Source organism: Argiope bruennichi, chromosome 10 (genome assembly GCF_947563725.1).
Source record: "Argiope bruennichi chromosome 10, qqArgBrue1.1, whole genome shotgun sequence".
Classification (NCBI taxonomy): domain Eukaryota; kingdom Metazoa; phylum Arthropoda; class Arachnida; order Araneae; family Araneidae; genus Argiope; species Argiope bruennichi.
In genome coordinates, this window is record NC_079160.1 from 86,401,579 (window position 1) to 86,409,982 (window position 8,404).

The following is an 8,404-nucleotide window of genomic DNA, read 5'->3' on the forward strand; positions in this document are numbered from 1 at the left end:
GATAAACAAGATCAAGGTGCTATAACGTATGGTGGTATAGTAGTAGCAGGGATTAAAATCTAAAATCACTTTGAAATTTCTCAAACTGAAGTCTAAAAGTCAAAAAATAGCTTGTTAGAGCCAATTAAATCTATTAAAAATAAGTGCAAGTTGTAAAATATTAAGATGCCAAAAAATGTATAAAATCTCAAGTGTGAAGAATAATAAATAAAACAAATATGCAAGCCATGCAGATAAAATGCTAAAACACAAAATTATAACTAGAAAAAATTTGAATTTTCAATATACATATGTTCAATTAAGATTAACAGTTAAAAAATGAAACCTGTCGGGAAAAAAGGAGCGATAAAGCTATATATTTTTGTGTTTTGTGGGAATAATGTATTTCCTCTTTTCGTGTTTTTTAGAGAGTGGGGGAGGCGATCCCTCCAAATCCTCGGACATATTATATTCAATTATATCCTCTTCAGACGCAGAGGTGGAGCTCATATCAGCATCGGCATCAGATTCTTGAAACTGCACATTCTTTATTTCATCCGAAGGGAAAACAGTTGTAAAATTAGAAGTACCAAGTAAAGGAGTTTTAACTGGGCAAACATTAGTAGAAACCTTCATGGTTGAAGCTGCATTTTTAATTACCACAGAATTGGGTATTAAACGAGGGGAGGTGGTGTAAAATTTAGTAATTTTTTCTACATTAGAAGTAACGTTATTAGAAATAATGTTTTCTTTAACTGGAGAATCTTTTTTAAGTTTTTTCCGATTTGTAACAGTTTGAAAACCTCTTAAATCAGGTAAAGTGGGAGCATCTTCGCAGATTACGGCAGGAGATTCAGCGGAAGAATTCTTAACATTAGTTGATGGAGATGGTTTCGAAGCAGAAGTGCATAGAAGTGTATTTGTGCTAGAAGTTATATCAGCTGGATCCCACTGAGTGGATATGGTTGCGGATAATTTTTGGACGACAGAAGCGTAACTATTTCCAACTTTAGGGAGTTTAGACTTAATAAGTTTACGGGCTTCCTGATAAGATATTTGATTTTTTATCTTTGTTGAAATTATTTCCTTTTCTTGTTTCCAAGAAAAGCAGTTTCGGGAAAAAGAAGCATGATCTTCCTTGCAGTTAACACATTTCTCTGCTTTAGTACAGTTAGTGCTGTCATGGCCGACTTCTGCGCAACGGGCGCATGTCAGTGTCTCGCGGCAAGAAGATTTTGAATGTCCAAAACGTTGGCAATTGAAGCATCTCAAAGGGTTTGGTATATAAGTTCTTACAGAAAGACGCATATATCCAGCTTTAATATAATCTGGTAAATTAGAAGAATTAAACGTTAACACAAGATGCTTTGTGTTTAAGAGTTTGCCATCCCTCCTTACAGTAATACGTCTTACATTGGTCACTCCCTGATCTTTTAGTTTTTCAATAATCTCTTCATTCGAAACATTACACAATTCACCGCAAGATATAACTCCTTTGCATGAGTTTAATGATGGGTGAGGATTAACTTCTACGGAAATAGTTGACAATGACTTAATGTTTAAAATTTGTTTGGCTTGTTTGGCATATCCAACTTCAACCAAAAGATCGCCAGATCTGAGTTTCTTAATAGATTTCACTTCACCTAGGTTTCCAGTAATACCCTTTTCAACAAGAAAAGGAGACACACCATGGAATGTTTCTTTAGAGTCTGAAATTCGATGAACAATAAAGAATCGTGGAAAATTGTTTTGAAAAGTTGATGCATTGTTTGAACGTTTAGATTTACCCATATGACATTGTTAAATTTTCAGGCCCGACGGCACCGCCCACCACGGAGCCCAACAAGGGAAGGCAGCCACCGGCTCTGGCCATTCCCAGCCTCGGCGCTTGCCCTAGCGCTAGCCGGAACCTATACGCTCGGTTGGTTGTTTGTTTGAGGTTTAATGGCGCAAGAGCCATGTTTGGCTAAACTGCGCCAATCAAATGGTAAAAATGGAAAGTATTTAGAAACTCGTGAATAAAAGATCAATCATATAAATGACTTAAAATCTAAAAAATGGAGAACTATATGCAAATTAAGATAACAAGATAAAAATTTAAGAAATTGTTAAAGATATTTTTAAAAAATCAATAGACAAATGATAGTGTCTAAATTAGGGATATAAAATCATTGCAGTCTTTTGACATGATGTTTCTTTTTGTACTTGTCATGGACAGTGGTACTAATTGTCTTAGATTGAAATGTTTTAAAATTAACCCAATGAAATGGGCTATTTTTTAATTTTTCTTTAATAGTAAGATTATCAGTTGTTGTAGGGGTTTTAAATGTTACCGTTGGTTTTTCTTGCAGATCAATAACAGGGGAAGTTTCCTCAATAGTTTCGTTTGGATCATAGTCTATAGCGTCTTCAGCCACAGACGACCCGATATCATTGTCACTTTTGTTATTACAATCATCGTCTATTGAAATGTGTTCAGAAATCGCAGAAGATGGCAAATAATCAGTTTTATGAACAGCTTTAGAGTGATTTGTCACATGTGTTGAAGCAGATTTGTTTACTTCCATAGTAGCAGAAGTCGGAACCTGCATAGGCGAGGTTACCCAAAATTTGGATTTTTCTGATATTGATTCCTGTTGGTTTCCAATTGCGGTCTTCAGAGTTTTTTTATATTTCTTTTTCTTTGTTACTAACTGAAAATCAGGCAAATCATGTGAAGCTGACACAACATCACAGGGTGGAACTGACACACTTTCATTCTGAATAATACTTAGTTTAGTTGAATTAGAACTAGATTGCACGTCGGGAATTGAAACTGATTTTTCTAAAGCCAAAGAATCATTCGATATATTAAAAGATTTTGACTGCTTAGTCTTTATCTGAGATATGGAAGCATAGCTAGTGCCTGTGGGGGTTTGGGATTTCACAAGTTTCCGAGCTTCGGGGTAAGATATCTGATTTTTTATTTTTGTACTTATTACTTCTTTTTCAAGCAACCATGTTGGGCAATTTCTAGAATACGAAGTGTGTGCACCTTTACAGTTTACACACTTTTCGACAGAGTTGCATTGAGAACTGTCATGACCGACATCTGCACAACGGGCGCAGGTCAGTGTCCCGCGGCAAGAAGTTTTAGAATGCCCAAAACGTTGGCATTTGAAACAACGCAGTGGACTGGGGATATACGGCCTTACTGGAAGACGCATATAGCCCGCTTTAATATGTTCTGGCAGTTTTGGAAACCCAAATGTCAAAATCAAATGCTTTGTTTTATGGAGTTCGCCATTTCTCCGTATTGATATACGTCTTACATGACTCACCCCCTGGCTTTTCAATTCTTTGAGAATTTCTTCCTCTTCATCATTGAACATTTCTCCGCAGGAGATAACTCCCTTGGAAGAATTTAAAGAAACATGCGGAGAAACGGTGATTTGGATGTCAGCGAATGATTTCAATTTCATTATATGTTGCGATTGTTTCCGGGACAGAACTTCCACTAGCAAGTCTCCGGAACGAAGCTTCTTGATGCATTTTACTTCCCCGATATTTCCTGTGATGCTTTTTTCAACTAAGAAAGGAGATACTGAATGAAAAGACTCATTCGTTTTGGAAACTCTTTTTATGAGAAAAAAAGTTGGAAAGATAACTGAAATTGAGTTTTTTGAAACGATTTGTTGCCCACTGAAGGGAGCAGATTTCCGTTTGCCCATACGACATTGGTACAAATTCAGGCCCGACGGCACCGCCCACCACGGAGCCCAACAAGGGAAGGCAGCCACCGGCTCTGGCCATTCCCAGCCTCGGCGCTTACCTTGGTGCTAGCCGGAACCTATACGCTCGGAGTTACCCCCGGGGACAGTGACCACCCTTAACGCCAAGCCCAAGGAGTAACCCCTTCGCTTGATCCCTAGCAGACTCACCAAATGGTTAGCATACCAGCCGATTGATGCACAGGGGACCACAGTGCACCACCCGTCTTTCTAATGGGTCGCCACGCACGGCCAACACGTGGGGTTTGGCTGTCCATGAGAAGCAAGAAGCAAACAGAGTGGCGACAGCTTCTCATGGAGAGCTCCCTCGCTTGCCGTCGAGGGAAAGAAAAACACAGCAAAAAGCACAAGGCGTAGGGTAGAATAAGCATAAAGGGAGTATAGATCCCTGGGTACCTCGGGATTGGGACACCCGTACTCACCTATAGTAGGTGAGCCCCTGAGGGGGGCATGAGCTCAGGAGAACATATAGCCAAATCAATACTATGGAAGCTGCGCGTGGGTTGATGGAAATAAGTCTTCTCGTCATTATTTAGGAGGCAGAGACAGTTATTTGAAATAAATTGCTCTATCTGTCGTCCACGAGAATTTGTATCTTCCGATCCCCATAAAGTACTATGTCCGTTGAAATCGCCTAGAATAATAAATGGTTTAGGAAGCTGGTCCACTAGGTTATCAAGTTGTTGTTGACTAACGACATCATGAGGCGGTAAATATATACTACAGACCGTGACTAATGCTCGTGTGTGAACTTGAACTGCCACAGCCTGTAGAGATGTATGTAAAGTAAGAGGTGTGCTCGGATAAAGATTTGAAGTGAAGATACAGACTCCACCAGAACTGCGAGGTTCTGTGTCTGCATCTTTCCGAACACAATTATAACCGCGTAATTTAAGCGAGGTGTTTGGTTTCAAGAAGGTCTCTTGAACACATAAACAAACTGGATTAAATTTATTGAAAATTGTCTTGATGTCTGAGAGTTTGGGACGAATGCCGCGACAATTCCATGAAAGGAAGGTACCCATTACGAGAGTTTTGCAAGTTGAGAATGCTTGGAAACAATAGTTTGAGTTGCCGAAACATCGCAACTCATTTCAAAATCCTCATCCCCTTCAGATGGATGGAGGGTGATGAGATCTGGAGTTTTGGGCGGGTTACCGAAAACAGATATTAAATCTTTGTGGGCTATGCCCTGCTTTGCAAGTTCTAGAGCTACAGAATTTTGGGTTTTAGATTTCAATTTTGATTTTAGTTTCTCTGATATCATTTCTTGCGAAAGACCGCGTTTGGAAAGTTTTAGCTTTAGAGAACGTTGGGGTTTTGGTTTTGGTTTCCGTTTTCTGGTTTCATGAGTTTCTGGAGCACTGTTTGTAGATGGTTCAGTATCCGAATCAGATGATTTAACAGGGGTTTGTTTTTCAAGGGAATCAGGGGTTTGTTTCTCAGTTAAAATCTGTACACAATTTTTACATTTACAGTTTTTACAAAATGGTTTTTTAGTAATGGATGCATAACTTATGCCAGGGGAAGGTGTTTGCGCAAGGATTTTCCTTTTTGCCTCCGGATATGAGATTTGTTCCTTAGTTTTCACAGTTATGATTTCTTTTTCCAATTTCCAACGTGGACAGGATCTTGAAAAAGAAGTGTGTTCGCCATTGCAGTTGACGCACTTTTCGGGTGCCGTACACTGCTGGCTGTCATGTCCCTTCTCTGCACAACGGGCGCATGTGAGTGTCCCACGGCAGGCCATCTTTGAATGCCCAAAACGTTGGCATTGGTAGCATCTAAGAGGATTTGGAATAAATGGTCGGACAGCAAGACGCATGTAACCAGCTTTAACCTTTTCTGGCAATGTTGGTGTCTGAAAGGTGAGAACAAGATGCTTTGTGGGAAGGAGTTGTCCGTCTCGCCGAATTGAGATGCGGCGTACATGAATTACTCCTTCAGATTTGAATTCTTTTATAATATCTTCATTGGAAGTATTAAGTAACTCCCCACAAGTTATCACACCTTTAGACGTATTTAATGATGTGTGAGCGGTAACGGATACAGGAATAGTTGCCAAAGCTTTCAACTTAAGAATCTGTTGTGCTTGTAGTCGGGAGTTTACTTCAATCAACAAGTCTCCAGAACGAAGTTTGCGAATAGAAGAAACTTCACCAAGTGTACTAACGACGGCCTTTTCAACAAGGAAAGGCGAAACTGTGTGGAATGTTTCTTTACTTTCTGTTATTCTTTTCATTATAAAGAAATGATCAAAATATTTTAAATTAATTTTTTTTCCGTTCATTTGTTGAGAAATTTGTTTAGGTCCCATACGATATGAATAGGGTTTCAGGTCCGACGGCACCGCCCACCACGGAGCCCAACAAGGGAAGGCAGCCACCGGCTCTGGCCATTCCCAGCCTCGGCGCTTACCCTAGCGCTAGCCGGAACCTATACGCTCGGAGTTACCCCCGGGGACAGTGACCACCCTTAACGCCAAGCCCAAGGAGTAACCCCTTCGCTTGATCCCTAGCAGACTAGTAACTCAGGTAGCTAGTTACCGGCCGATTGATACACCGGGGACCACAGTGCACCGCCCGTCTAATGGGTCGCCACGCACGGCAAACACGTGGGGGTATTTGCTGTCCATGAGAAGCAGGAAGCAAACAGAGCGGCGACAGCTTCTCATGGAGAGCTCCCTCGCCTACCCTCGAGGGAAAGAAGAAAAAAGGAGACAGCAGAAGGCGCAGTGTAGAGTAAACCTAAAGGGAGTAAAGATCCCTGGGTACCTCGGGATTGGGACACCCGTACTCACCTGTAGTAGGTGAGCCCCTGAGGGGTAAAATGTTCAGGGAGCGGATTTTCCCCTACCAAGTCACAGATGTTTAAATTCCAAACAACGCAACAAATGGTCCGTCCCATTCCGAAATAACGCAAGAAATGGCAAAAAATAGGGCATTCTGTTAAATGGTTGCTTAGTTGGTTGTTTCGCTTTTTTGGCGCAAAAGCCATGTTTGGCCATACTGCGCCAAGCAAATGGTAAGGAAAAAAAAGTCCGACAATAAAACCACACATATTAAAAATATAAAAGCGAAAAGGATCAAAAGGATCTTTTCAAGTTGCCAACGTTCGCATAATCTAGAGTATGACGCATGACTGCCGCCACAGTTCACGCACTTTTCGGGTGCAGAACATTGCTGGCTATCGTGGTCTTTAGCAGCACAGCGGGCACAAGTGAGTGTCCCGCGGCAATTTGCTTTAGAGTGTCCATAACGCTGACAATTAAAACCTCTTAAAGGATTGGGAATATATGGTCTGACAGGCAATTTTATATACCCTGCATAGACAAATTCTGGTAATTTTGGTGATTTGAAAGTCAGGTATGATGTTTGGTTTCTAGAACATTACCATCTCGTCGGATAGTAATGCGTTGTACATGTGTGACACCTTGGGATTTCATTTCAGCTGTAATTAAATCTACAGGGAGATTAAATATTTCCCCACAAGTGATAACACCCTTCGATATATTTAATGAGTAATGGGGGCTGACACTGACAGGAACTGTTGACAAGGCTTTTAATTTTTGAATTTGGAGAGCTTGCTTACGAGAATTAACCTCTACCAGCAAGTCACCAGAACGCACCTTGCGAATAGATGTTACATCACCGACTGTTGCTGCGATCGCTTTCTGTACCAAAAATGGCGACACGCTTTCAAATGTTTCGTTTTTTTCGGAAATACGTTTCAAGACAAAGTATTTATCAAAATGATTATCTAAGTTTGAAGATACAGGTACAAAATGACGCCCACTAAAGGGACCCTTCTTGGGAGGAGCCATACGATATTGGATACGATTCGGGCCCGACGGCACCACCCACCACGGAGCCCAACAAGGGAAGGCCATTACCGGCTCTGGTCATTTCCAGCCTCGGCATACACCTTAGTGCTGGCCGGAACCTATACGCTGGGAGTTACCCCCGGGGACAGTGACCACCCTTAACGCCAAGCCCAAGGAGTAACCCCTTCGCTTGATCCCTAGCAGACTAGCCACTAAGGTGACTAGCTACCAGCCGATTGATGCACAGGGGACCACAGTGCACCACCCGTCTTTCAAATGGGTCGCCACGCACGGCAAACACGTGGGGTTTTGGCTGTCCATGAGAAGCGAGAAGCAAACAGAGCGGCGACAGCTTCTCATGGAGAGCTCCCTCGCTTGCCGTCGAGGGATGGAAGGATCAAGCAGACAGTAAAAGGCATAGGGGAGAGTAAACTTGAAGGGAGTAAAGATCCCTGGGTACCTCGGGATTGGGACACCCGTACTCACCTATAGTAGGTGAGCCCCTGAGGGAACTTGAGTATTTTTAAGTTTTTAAAGTCAATTAACTTTTATATATTCATTTAGTATTGTGAGTTTTAGTTTTATCTTTATGGTCATTATGTTCATATCATTTATCTAGCATTCATTCAGAAAAGTTTTATCTTATTGTATTGCATTATTATACTATACAGAATTTTATTTGACCTCCTTTTAGATTTTAACTAATGTATTAAAACCCCTATATATGAATGTTTTATTTTACCATTTGCTTGGCGCAGTATGGCCAAATATGGCCCTTGTGCCACTAAACATCATACAACAACAAGAACCTAATTATACCAACAAACTTTCA